The 16,760-nt window shown below is 37.9% G+C and overlaps 1 long non-coding RNA gene across 1 annotated transcript in view; it reads right to left on the bottom strand.

Moving 5' to 3' along the window:
* Positions 1 to 1,918: 1,918 nt before the first annotated feature.
* LOC310726928 overlaps positions 1,919 to 16,760 on the bottom strand; it is an 83,058-nt gene continuing 68,216 nt past the window's right edge. The window contains exon 3 of the long non-coding RNA XR_014533878.1: positions 1,919 to 2,298. This is a non-coding gene — a long non-coding RNA (uncharacterized lncRNA). The remainder of the gene's footprint in view (positions 2,299 to 16,760) is intronic.

Below are 16,760 nucleotides of genomic sequence, written 5' to 3'. Positions count from 1 at the left end.
GCTTCATATTTTATAGATTATTTCTGCACAATCTTTAGTTTTTTCTTCACACACTTTATTTTCATGATTTATTCTATATCTTTTGAGTTTTAATAAATCAACTATCATCTATGGGTTGATCAATTTTATAACACGAAAAGACATCAGGGTGTGTTTTGTGTCAGACCATCATACCATGCTGAGAGTTAATGACGTTCTGATAACAGGAAGTTCCAAAGTGTTTTATTTCTCTTAAAATACAGCAATTTTCTGATTGTTGAGATGGAAATTTTCAGATTTTTGATTGGAAAATGGTGGCTCTGTTGTTAAGAAGTTGGACTTGTGATTAGAAGAGTTAAATATTCCATCACAATTAAGTTGCAATTATTGGGCCCTTGATCAAGGCCCTTAACCCTCAATTGTTAATTGTGTAAATGGGACAAGTGTAAGTTGCACTGGATAAAGGCATCTGCCAAATGCCATAAAATGTTAATTATTTAATTATAGGAAAAAAGAAATTTCAATAAAAAAATTTTTAACAGTTAATAATTGTAATGTAGTCGATATCTTTAAATATATATTATTATATATATCAAAGGTGTTTTTTACTTGTCACTTATACATTACAGCACAGTGAAGTTCTTTCTTTCGCATATGCTAGTGATGTTTGGAAGTTGGGGTCAGACATGGTACAGTGACCCTGGAGCACCGAGTTCAATGCCTTGCTCAAGGGCCCCAAACGTGCCAGGGTGGTGATACAGCGACTTAAACCCCTGAACTTCTAATCATCAACCAAGTTTCAACCACTGAGTTTCCACTTACCACTTAAATAGATTTAAAGCTAATAGAAAAAGGTGAATGTTGGGGGTCTCTTTTTTGTATTTATCTCACTTTTGCCATTCATTTGTTTCATTATCTCCTCATTCGTTTTGTGTCTTTTAAAAGAAAATAATTTCATATTATTTTTTTAAGGAACGTGCACTACAGAGCAGACATCCGAACCATTTGAATAGCAGTGAGCATCTGTCCTCTAAGCTGCATTCTCCATGTTTTTTTTTTTTTTCCATACAGAAATGTAACATATTTCCCATTATATCATGATAGCAAGAAAGTGCAAATGACAAAGCCCTCTCTATCCTGAACATTATCATTTTTTTTGGGTGGGTTGCGGCTTTTAAAGCAAACTGTTCCAAACCACTGTCACTGGAGACCATTAATGTAAAAAAAAAAAAAAAACAGATAAATAAATAAACTGATTTCACCATATTCAATGTACAAAGGAACATATGATTGGTGAATTAACTGCTACTACGCAGATAAGTTGTTGAACAAAGTGATGGATTTGAACCTGTGCTTTGAATTACAGCTGTTTTAGAAAATGTATGAGAAAGAATGGGTTCATTCATTCATTTTCTCCCGCTTATCCGTAATTCGGGTCGCGGGGGCAGCAGTCTAAGCAGGCCCCCGTCTTCGACTGCTGCCCAATCCTCACAGCACCGACCCTTATGGTCCCTCCTGCAGGTGGTGAGCCCACGGGAAAAAGAAAGGGTTTAAATATTTAAATTTTTTTTTTTTTTTTAATTAGATGCTGCTTTATGACCAGGTTAAGACGGTTTATAAAGTGCCTACATAGGCCTAAAATGATTTCTATCAATTTACGATAGATAGATAGATAGATAGATAGATAGATAGATAGATAGATAGATAGATAGATAGATAGATAGATAGATAGATAGATAGATAGATAGATAGATAGATAGATAGATAGATAGATAGATACTTTATTCATCCCAATGGGAAATTTTACAATGTTTTATTAAAGGATCCATGGGTGTGTTAAAAAAGGTGTATCATTCCTATTATCATCCTTATTATCATCATCATCATCATCATCATCATCATCATCATCATCATTATTATTATTGATTATTATTATATGGTTATTTATCAGGATAAAGCAGTCTTGGCATGGCGTGATAGAGCAGCGAGGGCAGTGTCTGCTGTGCGTGAGATTACTGTTTGCCCGCACCTTTGTTTATGTTTCTGCAATCTGTCAGTGAAAAGAGTGCACTGGAAGATAGCGTTCCCCTCCCACCCTCCGGCCTCGCATAGGGGAGGCACACAGCAGCGCCTTGGCAGGTGTTTCAAAGGCTTCCTCGTCTCACCTGCCATCATGCCGTGAGAATGTCGACCAGCCAGACACTTGGAGAGCTGCAGGTACACTGTAAGAATAGGGAAGCCCTTTCGCGAAAGCCTTTGTGACTCTTTTCTCTTGCCGTATTTTTTCCAAACGCAATCACGCCATGGAAGGTATCAGGCCTGAAAATCAAAGACAGTTACGCCTCAGTAGGAGGGAAAAAAGCAAACCGTGCGACTCTTTTACGTCATTACGCCACCGATGTGCTGTCTTTAGAAAAGCTCAGAGATTACATTGATGTTTAGATTGGAACGCCTTTTTTTATTTAAAAAGCAAGTTCATGGTTTTATTCAGACTACAAAAAAAAAATAAATAATAAATCATCCCATGTGTAACAATTTTTTTAGAACATTTTATCATTTTTTTTTGTTGTTGTTGTTATTATATAACAGTACCGATCATGTTTCAGTGGCTGCTATCTGATGCCCCTTGCGAACATGAGACTCTAAGCTCATCAAGTAGACCCGTCAATCAAACACGTCTTCCTTGAGCTACCTGTGTGGCATCGCCCTTAGGGCACTGCCTGTCTCATAAACTCGTCCGGGCACAGTGTCCTCGCCATGCTCCCTGCTCCTGTTCGCAATACAGATGTTTATATAAAAGTGATTTGTAGCGTTTATCAGATGGCTGCAATCTGATGGCAGGTGGAATGCTGCAATAAATGGAGAGGAACGGATTCTCACGCACCTCCGCCATGCTGGAAACTATTCCACATTGCCAAAGGTCAATGACAGGCAGATTAACCTCTATTTCATTTTTTTTTTTTTTGCTACCCTAATCATATGTCTTGGTAAAAAAACCTGATCACAGTGGATGCAAAAGAAAATTGAGCTTGGTATAATGGGTGCAGTAAAACCCACAAACAAAATATTTAACAAAAGGAAAACCTAAAAGCATTTATATACAGTATGTTTTTTATAAGTATTGTAGGTGTCCAAAATGATGTACTGTATAATGGGCAATTGCTACAATATTTGAATTTCAGCTATAATTAATATAAAATTCACATACAATTTGTACTCATAAATTACTCACCTTCATGCTGTTTAAAATTATTTTATTAAATAAACATTTAAAGACCAGAAATTCATTTTCAGAAATTTCCATAATCAATGACACTAATACACTAAGTACAAACAACTTGCATTCGTTGGTTTCTGTGGTTATTGTGGTTTAAGCATTAAATGGGACACAATATATATAACAATGTATATTGTGTCCAATTTAATACTCGTATAGTCTGTTTTGTTTTGTATAGTCTGTTTTGTTTCATGTAGTCTGTTTTGTCTTGTATAGTCTGTTTTGTCTTGTATAATCCAAGCTAAATGTATAGTGTTATTTATGTCTGTACTTTTGAGTCACTAACAGCTGGAACCAAATTCCTTGTGTGTGTCAACACACTTGGCCAATAAACCTGATTCTGATTCCGATTAATGCTGGAAAACCTGCGGTATTTTTGGAAACAGTGATTATTGGTGAATGTCGCAAGAGTTTCATGGTCTAATTTGTATCATACAGGCATGATCGAGGTTCTCCTCGATCAATATTGAAGAAATTATTTTTGCCACCTCCTAGCTTCACCCTGGAAACCCAGTATTGGGCCGTGATAGAGTTCTAGATGTGTTGCTAGAACGTTCTGGAGGAAAAGTCAATAAATATGACACTGTATTAATTATTGTGTCATTTGCTTATTAATAGTCACTTTCCATATTTACATTTTGGAACCATTTTGGAAAACATCAATTTACACACTTACAGCAGATTCAGCTAATTATTATAAATTCTAAACTCCCTTGAGACCAAAGCGATAGTGATAATGAAGAGACTGATACTAATGAGGAAATTTTTTTTCGAGTAAAACCAATAATATGACATATCTAACATATGGGTTTGTCTCTACAGGCATGCTTCAAACTTCATGTGTGTGGCACGTGGAGATACATTAGCTAACATGTCAGTGCAACTGAAGGCCTTAAAATTGCTTGAGGGCCTTGAAAAGTAGTGAGCAGAGTGAAATTCTTTATTCGCATATGCAAGCGATGTTAGTAGGTCATCTATGATACAGCTTTGGAGCACTGAGGGTTAAGGGCCTCACTAAGGGGACCCAAAAGAGTGGTAGCTTGGTAATTTTGTGGCTTGAACCCCCCGACCTGCCAAGCAGTAACCCACTGCCTTAACCACTGAACTACTACGTTCTGAAATAATGTTGGTTATTTTTGTCATAGAAGTACTGAATATTGTACTTTGTGCTTGACTGTATCTAAGAATCTCTTCACTATCAGGGAAAATTTGTTGAAACAGTTATTTGGTGAGCATTTGAGTGTTAAGGGCCTTTCTCAAGGGCCCCACATTGGCAGATTGGTGGTGGCAGAATGTGAACTAACAACCTTCCCATCAGAAGTCCAACGTGTTAACCACAGAGCTATGAATTTCTTTATGGGGTGTAACTATAAATGGATAAAAATCTACATTTTCTATTAATTTGTAACTCCAAACCATATTCATTAGCAAGTCGGAGTGAAAGAAGAGGAATAAATCACTCCAGGATGTGCTGGCATTAGAAAACAATCAACTTTAAAGGGGTAAAAGTATTTTTTTTACTTGAGCAATTAAGGTAGAAACCTTTGTTTTGTAAGTCTTTTGCAGCAGGAATTCTATTTTCTTTCTTTTCTTGCATTTTTCATCAAACCGATCAGTTACTTCACTTCTTCCACAATCCTCATTCTCAGGCTTGTTAGTTTTTGTCAGATCCATACTCCAGTCTGTCTCTTTTCTCTCATTTTCATTCACTCTGAGAACTAGGAGGTAGCAGTTTAAGGTTAAGTTCACTGGCATTTGAAAAAGAAGGTCAAATCTCAGTACCCCAAGCTACCACTACTAGGCCTTTGAGGTCCTTTACCCTCAACTGTTCAGTTGTAAATCACTCTAGATGAGCGTCTGCCAAATGCTGTAGATGTTTATGTCCTTCAAGAAATAATCTGTTTTTGCTGTTTTGTTTCATATACACTATAAAGGACCAATCATTTGGAAGCATGCTGTCATCATCAACACCTTCTGACCAATCACACTGGTCATCACTCATGATGCTCAGTGAATACGAATGGATGAAACAAAGCTGCTTCACATCTATGTTTATATCCGCAGAAACACCCTCCTTATCACAGGGAGATGTTTGGAGTAGCAACGCATTCATTGCTGTAGTTGTTGATGTCTTTCTTTCAACTTCACTTCCCTTTTGTACTCCACTTTAAACATGATCTTTGATTTTTTTCACTTTGGATTGAGCACACTGAATTTTACCTGGTCACATGAACATTACAGCACACAGTGAAATAAAAAAAAAAATATCCTATCAATAAATGTTTGCATCCAACCAAATGTTTTCATGTACAGCATATATTTTTGATTTAGTTTTTTACGCACAATCTTCTGTACTGTACTGGTCGGCACAGTTGTGTCACTGTTTTTTCCTTGTCTAATGTTTTTTGTTTTAGGTTTTTGTCGCACATGTGCATTTTGTGTTGTTAGTTTACAGTTGTGCGTAGTTTTTGTTAATTTATGTTGTTTGATGAATCACCTTGGTCCTGGGAAAAACCTTGTTTTGTGTCACTGTGTACTGCACTGCATCTAGTTGAAATGACACTAAAGCCTATTTGACTTGACTACAATAGTAGAAAGCTGGGGTCAGTCATGATACAGCACCCCTGGAGCACAGATGGTTAAGGGCCTTGCTCAAGGGCTTAAAAGTAGCAGTTTGGCAAGATTGTGGTTTGAACCCCAGACTTTCCAATCAGTAACCCAGAGCTTTAATCAATGAGCTACCACTTCCTCTACTTCAACTACCTGTTGATACTGATATTTCAGCCTGAATTGTGATTCAGGGGCATTGTGCTTGGCATCAAAAATTCGGACTGACTTTTTTCTATGGTTCTTTTTATTCATCATATTGCAGACACCCAAATCCATACTTGAATTATCTCATTCATACAACTAAGGAGTCGAGGGTTGAGGCACTTGCTCAATGGACCAGCAGTGGCAGTTTACCAGCAGTGGGAGTTGAACTCACAACCTTCTGACGAGAAATCCAACATTTTCATCACTGAGCTACCCCTGACCCGCTGTGTAGCAGATTTCTCATAAATAATAACACGCTTTTGACTTTGAACTGTGATTACAAGAAGACACACTACAAAGAAATATCAATTCTCCCCTTTCATGGGCTAAGAACAGCCAGGATTGGCTACTGGTATCTTGGATTGACAGATGAAAGAGACTATGGAGGGAAAGTGGTAACTCAGTGGGTAAGTGATTAGTGATTACATAGTCGAGGATTCCAGAACCGCCAATCTGCCACTGTTGGGCCCATAAAAAAGGCCCTTGGTGTATTATGGTTGATCTTGCACTCTGACCTCACCTTCCTAACTGCTAAAATTTGCAACAGAAGAATTTGCAAAAGTATTTTACTTCACTATTTATTTTAACTTTTTACTGTAGACTAGTTTACAAAGCGAACAACAAGCAAGTCAGAAGACAACAACAAGTCTGGGGTTAACGTGGATGAGACAGAGGGAGTCAGTGATGTAAACATGACTGAGAACAGAAACATTCCTGATCACCTGATCATCATCATCTTCTCTGCTTGTGTTCTATATGGTGGATCTTAAATTAGAAGTTCTTTTGTATTAATATATGAATATGATGTGAGGTCCAAACTTCTTTACTTCATCTTCTCTTTCTCTACCCATCCCGAGGCATCCTGAGGTTGCTTCAGCTCCAGTCACGTCCCACCTCATTAAGATTGTGGACCTTTAAAAAAGTAGATGCTGAACTCGCAAACATCTCGAACCATCTAGAGACGTACCAGTGCCATTTGGTTTTCCCTTTTATGTGGAGTTTGAACCTTTTTGAGTGTTTAAAGGCTCTGGCATGGAGAAGCTGGTGTTGGATCTGTGATGATTGCAAATCTTGAGCTATTTTATGAGTTGCTCAGTAGCTCCTGGTTCCATAATCTCAAATGACTGTATAAGACTGTAGAAAGAACATTACTCATAATCACACACTCCAGTGCTCATGTTAGTTCTCACTCTCCAGTGTTATGTATTGTTTAAAGACTATAATCACCCAAATGAGGATGGGTTCCCCTTTTGAGTCTGGTTCCTCTCAAGGTTTCTTCCTCATAACACCTATTGGAGTATTTTCCTTGCCACAGTCGCCCCAGGCTGCTCATCAGGTATAAACACACATCGCTCTCCTTAATTCTTAAGTTCTGTAAATCTGATTCGAGACAATGTCCATTGTGAAAAGCGTTATAGAAATAAACTTTGATTTGACTTAAAAAAGTGTAGTCAAAACTTCAACCTTTTCCACAGTCTTTAAAAACATGACTATCTGTACTTCTACTTAGTGAAGGATGTGTGTACTTTTGCAATCTCTGCTGTGCTGTGCTGTGCTGTGCTGTACAATGCACTTATCCACAGATGTCTATGGCAGAAATGATCAGGATTAGAGCTTGCACATAATTAAACACTTTTCTGCTGTGTCACATGGAGGTCATAATTTTGAGAACATTATTTGTTCGTTTTTGTTAATGGTGTTATTAAAGAGCACCTGCTGATATTTTGTAATTCCTTCTTGTGCCACCAAAGCATGTTAGCAGCAGTCCTGCAATCAGCAGTCCTGATTAAGATCTAGAAAATCTAAAGGTCAAGTGAACACCATGAACTCTTTATCACGTGTCTCAAACCATTCCTGAGCAATTTGTGCCATGTAACAGAAAGCTTTATCCTGCTAAATGAGGCCACTGGTAATTATAAAATACCATTGCAATGAAAAGGGTGTGCTTGTTGCACTTGCCCATTTTTCCCGCTTCCAGCACAACAACTTTGCTAAGCAATATTTAATGTTTTTCCTGCTGTGACTCATCAAGATCATTAACGCCAGTCCTTCTCTCCAAATAACCTCTGGCAATACAACATGTTATTGATGCACAAAACAAAACCGTAGGGCGCGTTTCAGTCAGGAATGTTGCCTATAAACAGCAGGTGGGATTATATACATCGGATTCATTGTATACTCTATATTGTAGTTTGTGAAAGTGGAGCGACTAGGGATGTGTAAACTATTCCGGATTAGCGAGTCTTAATAAAAAAAAAAGAAAAAGGTCGGCGAAGTTCAAAATCTTTCTTGTCTATCAATTGAAGCTCCAGTCACAACAGTGAGAACCACACGAGATAACAAGGCTGACATTCTCGTCATTCTCGCTCCCCGGCGTCAAACGCGTTCTTTCGCGAGGGTCATATACAAAAATACACATAAACACATGACGCACATACCTGCTGTACACACAGAGCGCAGTGTTGCTTAACCTAAAAGGTGTTCTATTGTTTATAAAGCACTGACAGATATATATGATCATTATTTAGGATCAAATTACATACAGAATACTGCACCGGCCTCGAACGTCTTCCCGGAAGATTGGAGGTTTTTATAATAGCAAATAGGGACTTAACGTGGAATGAGATGTGCAATGGAGTGTATATTTACTTTCGTTATTGAAAGGCTGGCGTGTTTTGTTTGTGTAGTCAATGCGGGTCAAGTTCTCATGTGTCAGAGGGGAAAACACCCTGAGCAGCAGGGAAGCTCAAACCTGTCACTTGTTTGTTAGCATTCCTACTCCTTCATCCTGATGTCATTCGCTCTCTTCACTTCGCTTTATTAAAGGTGGCCGATGCCCTTAGGGAGGGCCTGCGTACACCGGCGACACAATCAGGTGACTATATTTAGACCTGCGTAATAGGTGGCTCGGACAAAAGGCGTCTGTAACACAACACGGGTCGTGGAAAAAACAGGGGGATATGAATCACGGCTTTAGACACCGACAGACATTTGTGTGTACAGATACATAAAATACTTTACACACCCATACTATGCTGTCTGTGGAAACAATGGCATAAAAGACATTTTCATCACAACAGAGCCATATTTTTGTTGTTTGTTACCATTGCCACAGAATAACAAAAGGCTTACTTAACGTTTACTCTGTAATTATTATTTGTTCTTATTTCTGGTGCATAGGGAAACAGTTAACTAAACGTATCTGTGCTTTATGTTTCTCATTTGTTTTAATTTAATTTTATTGTTTTCATTTAAAATTTTAGGTATGATGTTGTGATTTGGAGAGCATGTTACAATTGTGTGCAATATTTATTTTATATTTTATTTTATTGATTTTTTTGAGTTTTTTAATGAAATTTATATTTCCTTTTATATATATATACAGTACAGACCAAAAGTTTAGACACACCTTCTCATTCAAAGAGTTTTCTTTATTTTCTTGACTATGAAAATGTAGATTCACACTGAAGGCATCAAAACTATGAATTAACACATGTGGAATTATATATGGAATTTTATACATAACAAAAAAGTGTGAAACAACTGAAAAATGTCATATTCTAGGTTCTTCAAAGTAGCCACCTTTTGCTTTGATTACTGATTTGCACACTCTTGGCATTCTCTTGATGAGCTTCAAGAGGTAGTCACCTGAAATGGTCTTCCAACAGTCTTGAAGGAGTTCCCCGAGAGATGCTTGGCACTTGTTGGCCCTTTTGCCTTCACTCTGCGGTCCAGCTCACCCCTAAACCATCTCGATTGGGTTCAGGTCCGGTGACTGTGGAGGCCAGGTCATCTGGCGCCGCACCCCATCACTCTCCTTCTTGGTCAAATAGCCCTTGATGCCTTTAGTGTGACTCTACAATTTTCATAGTCATGAAAATAAAGAAAACTCTTTGAATGAGAAGGTGTGTCCAAACTTTTCGTCTGTACTGTATATATATATATATATATATATATATATATATATATATATATATATATATATATATATATATATATATATATATATATATATATATCATTAAAAAACTCTAAAAACTTTAAAAAAAAATCCATAAAATAAAAAAGATTAAATTGAGTAATCAATTAAATTGATTACATAAGATTAAATACATTTAAATGATTTAATTAATTATTAATAAAAAAAAAACAGTTTTACTTATTTCAGCAGATGTCTTTAACAAATGTCTTCATTCCTTTTATCCATCAATTCTTGGAGTTGGACATAAAACGCTGAATAACAACCAGGAAGTGACTAGCAGCTAATGCTAGCACTATAGATTCGAGACTTTAAAAAAAAAAAAGTGTCTTAAACATATGCAGGATACATCTTGCAGTGAAAATCAGTGTAAATCTTGAATCCCTAGCACTAGCTGGATCCTGGCTACTGCAACTGAGTCTTTAGCATATCATAGTTTTTATGCACGTGCAAAGCAAATGTTATTTCCGGTACGGAGTAACACTGTGCTAACTCTAGATTCTTTTTTATACACTTGACATTGTTGTGTATGTATTTAAGTTTAAAAGTAATGTATAAGATGCTTTTAAAGTATGAGACGGAGACTAAACAAACTTGCGGCCAGCTACTTTATACACCCGTGTACCAAACTAAAAGCCCTGTACTGAGAATATTCAGTACGAATGTATCATTACACCCCTATATATATATATATATATATATATAGGAACATCCAAAATATAGATTCATTCTCTCTCCTGCCACATAAACCCATCTGCTGTTTGGCCACAACAGCAAAACAACTCTCAAGGTGTCATTATGAGGAAATCACCTTGACAAACACAGCCTGCGAAAAGTGGAGTTTAGCATTTAGCCTGGGCAGAACTTTGATGTGCTGTGTGTCACCGTGTAACAGCAATGTAGTGATGATTCAGCATATGACATGCAGCCGGTCTTGTAATTTACAGCACAAATCCTTGAGGGGAAATGTTCGGCTCGGCATTAAATTGGCGTGTTGTGAACAACGGAAATGAAAAACAGAAATGAGCAGCATAAACTGATAACAAACCACATGGACACTGGCCTTACTCTATAGCTGTACATGTTTATTTAAGATTTAAGAATGACATTTGTGCATTTTTTTTTGTTGTTGTTGTTGTTGTTGTTGTTGTGTTTTCTCACATTGAATGAAATCTTGCCCCAATTCTACACCAGACTTGACAGATTTATAGAAATGATATGTTTAGATTAGATTAGATTAGATTAGATTAGATTAGAATAAAATACATATAACTTTATTGTCACTGTGCATAGTAAAATACAGAGCCTAAATAATTCAAAAGTGCAAAATACTATATATATATGTATGTATGCAATTTTTATATATAAAATGTTTAATCGTGATTAATTGCACAATTGCCACGAGTTAAATTACGATTAATCGTAACTTAATCGCACATTTTTATCTGTTGTAAATGTACATTCAATAAACACCTTTTAGGTTATAATGCTCTAATTAACATGGGCATGGAGAAATATGGATGCTTAATGCAAATGTATGTTTATTATTAGTAAAACTGAACTCAACATAGAGCATTAAAACAAAATATTATTGTAAACGTTTTGATTTACATAATCATCAGAACACCAAACGGAACTTTTGCTATGTTTCCACACGGACAGTTTTAATTGCCGGAATGTCCAAAAGCCCACTCCAAAATCTAGTGGAGTATATATATATATATATATATATATATATATATATATATATATATATATATATATATATAGATATAGATATAGATATATATACACACACATACACAAAATGTTTAGAGATCACATACAAATTATACAATACTGCAAATTATAAGGGAATAAATGGTGTAGAGTGCAGATGAAGATCTGGCCATAGACCTATGTAAAAAGAAAGTGTCATGTCCCTGCTTTCTTCCCCAGTCATCTGAAAATCTGCTCTACCAGAAAACAAGCCTGCAGAAACCTCAACACTTTTCAATGTGACTATTTTCTGTTTATTTCCTTTTCCATCATTGATGATTGAGATTGAGATTTTTTCCTCAAAACGACAAAGATCTGCTTTCCATGGGTTGGAAGATGTGGAAGATCTGCTAAAGAGCTTCAACCCTATTGAACAAGATGAATGTGAACACTGACTGCACCTCCTGAGGCCTCCTCACCTTCCCCACATCAGTACCTGACTTTACTAATGAATGAGCACAAAGCTAGTGGAACATCTTCCCAGAAGTGTGGAATTTATTATAAGAGCAAATGGGGATTAAAAGTGGAAAAGGATGTTCAGAAACCACATAATCTTATGCTCTGGTCTCCACAAACGTTTGGCAAATAATGTAGGTTTCCTTTCTGCAGTCAGAATCTCCAGTAAAAAGATCAAATAGTCCATGATTTTGGCTGTTTGAAAAAGCAGACCTCATGCGGAATTTGTTTGCATGCGACTTCCTCATATCGCAGAAATCATCACGTTTTCATCACACACCCTTTCCTTGTAAACTGATATACTGTAAGTGTTATTCAGCTCCCAGAAGCGAGCATTAATAATCGCATCGACATCAGATATTGACTTCATCATTCAGTCAGAACATTCCACTAAAAACGAAATGGTCTTGCAATTGGAGCTCTCCTTCGTTTAAAAGAAAAATAGATAGGAGGGTTAATTCTTTAGAAGTGTAACATGTCCAGGCAATCCTTAGCGCGAGGTGAATCATGCACTTGTGACATATTCACAAAACAAAAGGGAGTGTCTCGAAATAACACGAGTAGTAATTAAAAGATTAGAAATGACCCATGGTGAGGGGAACAGCATGTAAACAATGTGGATTCATCTGCCATCTTATTTTGCACGCTGAATATTTTACATTCTAAAGCAAATTCCTGTTGATGCCGTGTTACACCCGAGCCAGGGAAACATGGCGTCTGTGGACAGGTGTGTTGATGATGGACAAAAATGTATTTGTTGTATCAAGATACAATTTACACAAGAAACAGGTGGAGGGAAAGTGTAAATGTTGCATGTATGGCAAGAAAATTGGAGGTGGAAGTGGAGGCAGAGGTATGGGGGAAATTAAGAAAGTGGATGTTTAGGTGGGGAGAGGATTGAGGAAGTGGAGGTTTATGTGGGGAGAGGATTAAGGAAGTGGGGGTATAGGTGTGGGAGGATTGAGGAAGTGGAGGTTTGGGTGTGGGAGGATTGAGATTTAGGGGGTAAAGGTAACTTCAACTGCTGCATGAAGAGATATAGGTATTAGTATGAGGAGGTATAGGAGGTTTCTGTGCATGTGGGGGAGGGGGGTGTGGTGGCGGTACTGTACAGGTGGGAGGTGAAGGAAACTCCTGCATGAGCTTCGTCTGGGGTGTATCTGTGTACATTAGCTCTACCATGAAGGTTCTCCAAGCACCAATAAGTAACACACGCGCACACACGCACACAGGACACACGTCTAAAGTATGTAAACTATACCAGAGAAAGGGCACACACTCAGGCATAAACATGCACAAAACTTATACTAACACACACACACACACACACACACACACACACACACACACACACACACACACACACACACACACACTATAGACGAAAAACAGTGCCCTTAGCACGTGGCGTGGAAATAAATATCATTAAACTGGCTTGTCAGTTCCGATTGGACTGCCGCTGATCAAACTTCTCGTCCTCTCAGGACCACCTGGGAGTTCTGTTTATAGAAGCGAACGCTCTCTTCTCATACCCACTTTCTATTTCTCTCCATTACCAGACATTTTTCTTTTTTCTTGGGACGAGTCACACTTAGATGGTCTGATCAGATCCGTGTCCTATGCGTGGTGTGTGAGTGCATTTGTAAATTGTCTTCTCTTAAAGAAACTAAAAGAGGAGGAGGAAGTGGGAAAGGTGAGGAAAGAGGAGAAGGTTGAAGTGAAGAAAAAAGTGAAGGAGGTAAGAGACGGTGAGGTGGTAGAGTTGGGGGAGGTGGAGGTGAAGGTGGAGGAGGTAGGAGCGCATTTGTGAACTCTTCTCCTAAAGAAGGAGGCGTTAGAAAAGGGGAAGAGGGTAAAGTGGAGTAGGAGGTTAAGGTAGAACATGAGTTGGAAGGGGTGTGGGGAGAGGAGTTCGTGAAGGAAAAGAACTTATAGGTGGAGAAAGTGGAGGTATAGGTGGGGGGAGATGTGGGAGGTGAAGATATAGGTAGGAGGTGGTGAAGGATGAGAAGGTATATGTGGGAGGTGCAGGAGGTTGAGGAGATTGGGGTATAGATAGGTGGAGGAGGTGGAGGTATAAGTAGGATGAGATGGAGGAGGTGGGGGTATAGGTGGAAGAAGTGGAGGTATAGGTGATTGGAGATGGAGGAGATGGAGATGGAGTGTGGGCTGCCTGAAGGTGCAAGGATGAGTTTTTGACAGGAATCCTGCTGATAAATAAGAGAGAGAAGGAGGTGCTGTTTAAAAGAACAAGTCGTAACCTGTCTGAGAAAAACAACATCATCATCAGAACACACACACTCACACACTCACACACTCACACACACACACACACACACACACACACACACACACACACACACACACACACACACACACACACACACACATACCACAATGCAAATATAATAGTGGATGGTTTTACACTCATCATTGCAATAATCGCCGCAAATCCGATTGCCGTTACAAAACAAAGCATGCCCTGTGACTGACTCTTGTTTTTATATGACACACACACTCACACACACACACACACACACACACACACACACACACACACACACACACACACACACACACACACACACAGAGGCATGTCACTGAGGTGTTTCTACGTACGCGGCTGTTTCGTGTAAAGCCCATGTTTCCACGTGCTCACCTGAAGGGAGTTCCTTGTGCTGTTTGCACGCAGCTCTTTGTTGCTGTACCTGCATTCCCCCTCCCCCTTTCTTTTTTTTTTCTTTCTTTTATTTTTTCTTTCAAATTAACCCAAACAGGTTCTGTGAGTAGTAACTATGATATTATCTAAGCCACCTTCACCTGCAGGGGATCCCAGATGAGTCTGCACGAAAAGGCTGAAGCATCCACCATAGACTCTGCTGTCTTTTTAACACCCCCCCCCCCTTCTATTTTTCTCTTTTCGCCTTACTCTATAAATACCTGTTCTCATTTGACACTTTTTTTTCGCCTTTTCTTTTCTCTGACATCTTGTTGAATGTAGGGTACAAAAATAGCAGTTACTATTAGCCCCATGCTCGAACTTGTTTAGCGTATGTAAGTGTGTAGGTGAAGGGCTCTGAGCTTGCTGGCATGCTCGGGGTTATTCTAGTTTTTTTTTTTTTTTTGCTAAAATTGATGCGTTTAATGACTTAAAGCGTTTGATCTGCATTGATATGGGCTTTGCTCTTGAACAGTAAATGTATCACTAAGATATATAATGCAATCGATGCTTTCGAATACTATCTGCTACAGGATCAGGCATCTTTTTTTGTTCACACACACACACACACACACACACACACACACACACACATAACACACTTGGATTTCGGTCTATTTCCTGAGGTAAAACAAAAAATGTAATCGTCAAATCTTGATCATTTTTCTATATAATGTTTAGCTAGTTCCTGTTTTCACTTACACTATAGCAACAGTCATTTCCTTATCTTACTGTGTTTCTTTTACATTTTTTGATCTTGATTAATTACATTTTATTTTCATGTCTGGGGGAGTCAAAAATACCTTGTCTGTTACAAATCATTAGCATTATTTGAGGCATTGGACCTTGTATTTCGAATTCCAGCCACACTAATCTGTCACTCTGGGGCCCCTGAGCAGGGCCCTTAAAACTGTAGCTGCTCAGTTGTCAATACCGACAATACAAGTAAAAAAATCCTACATTTTGGATTGAAAATATGTGGTATTGCCGATCGATTATTTTTGGTGGAGCAAAAATTGGGCCGGATTTAACGATATTTGATTATAGGAGCATTTACAATCAGTTCGGTATAAAAAAAACATTTTTCCACATATTAGAGACTAATTTTCCTTGAACGTACACATAAGCAACGTAACACATAAGCAATGTATAATGACAAATATGACTTACATTTATCTCATTTACAGCAAAGGGGATAGGGGCCTTGCTCAGGGGCCCTGGAGTTGGATCTCGACACGACTGGGATTTAAACTGACAACGTTCAGATCCGAAGTCTAATGACTTAAACACAAAGCTACCACTCAAAATACACAATATACAATTGTAATAGCACCCTGCAAAAATGAGGAAGAGCTAATGTATGCTCTTGGTGGCCAACAAGCTGCAATGACTGAGCTGCATTATCGAAAGATTTAGTGCAATAAGTGTTTAGCATTAAAGGAGCATTATTTCGCTATATAATTGTCAGTTTGGGATTTTCTGCAAGCTTTGTTTTTATAATGGAGATTTTTTTGGGGGGGGTCATTAAAAGTAGACAATCTGTGTTACAAACACTCTTGGAAATGTATATATTATTAACTTTTAGTGCATCAAAAAAAAAAAAACCTATTAAAACTTAAAAAACATTAAATTAAAAAAATAAATAAAAATTGTTTGGCCCACAAAAATACAGTATTTACACACAAATTTACCAGGAAATTTACAAAACGAGGCCAATTTATTAAATCAGAATGATTCGTGTGATAAGCTGTACAGAGACGTCCTTACACATTCGTAAG

This window comes from Silurus aristotelis, assembly GCF_946808225.1.
Source record: "Silurus aristotelis genome assembly, chromosome: 5".
NCBI lineage: Eukaryota > Metazoa > Chordata > Actinopteri > Siluriformes > Siluridae > Silurus > Silurus aristotelis.
Note: the sequence above shows the minus strand (reverse complement) of the source record. Positions and strands in the feature narration are given on the sequence as shown.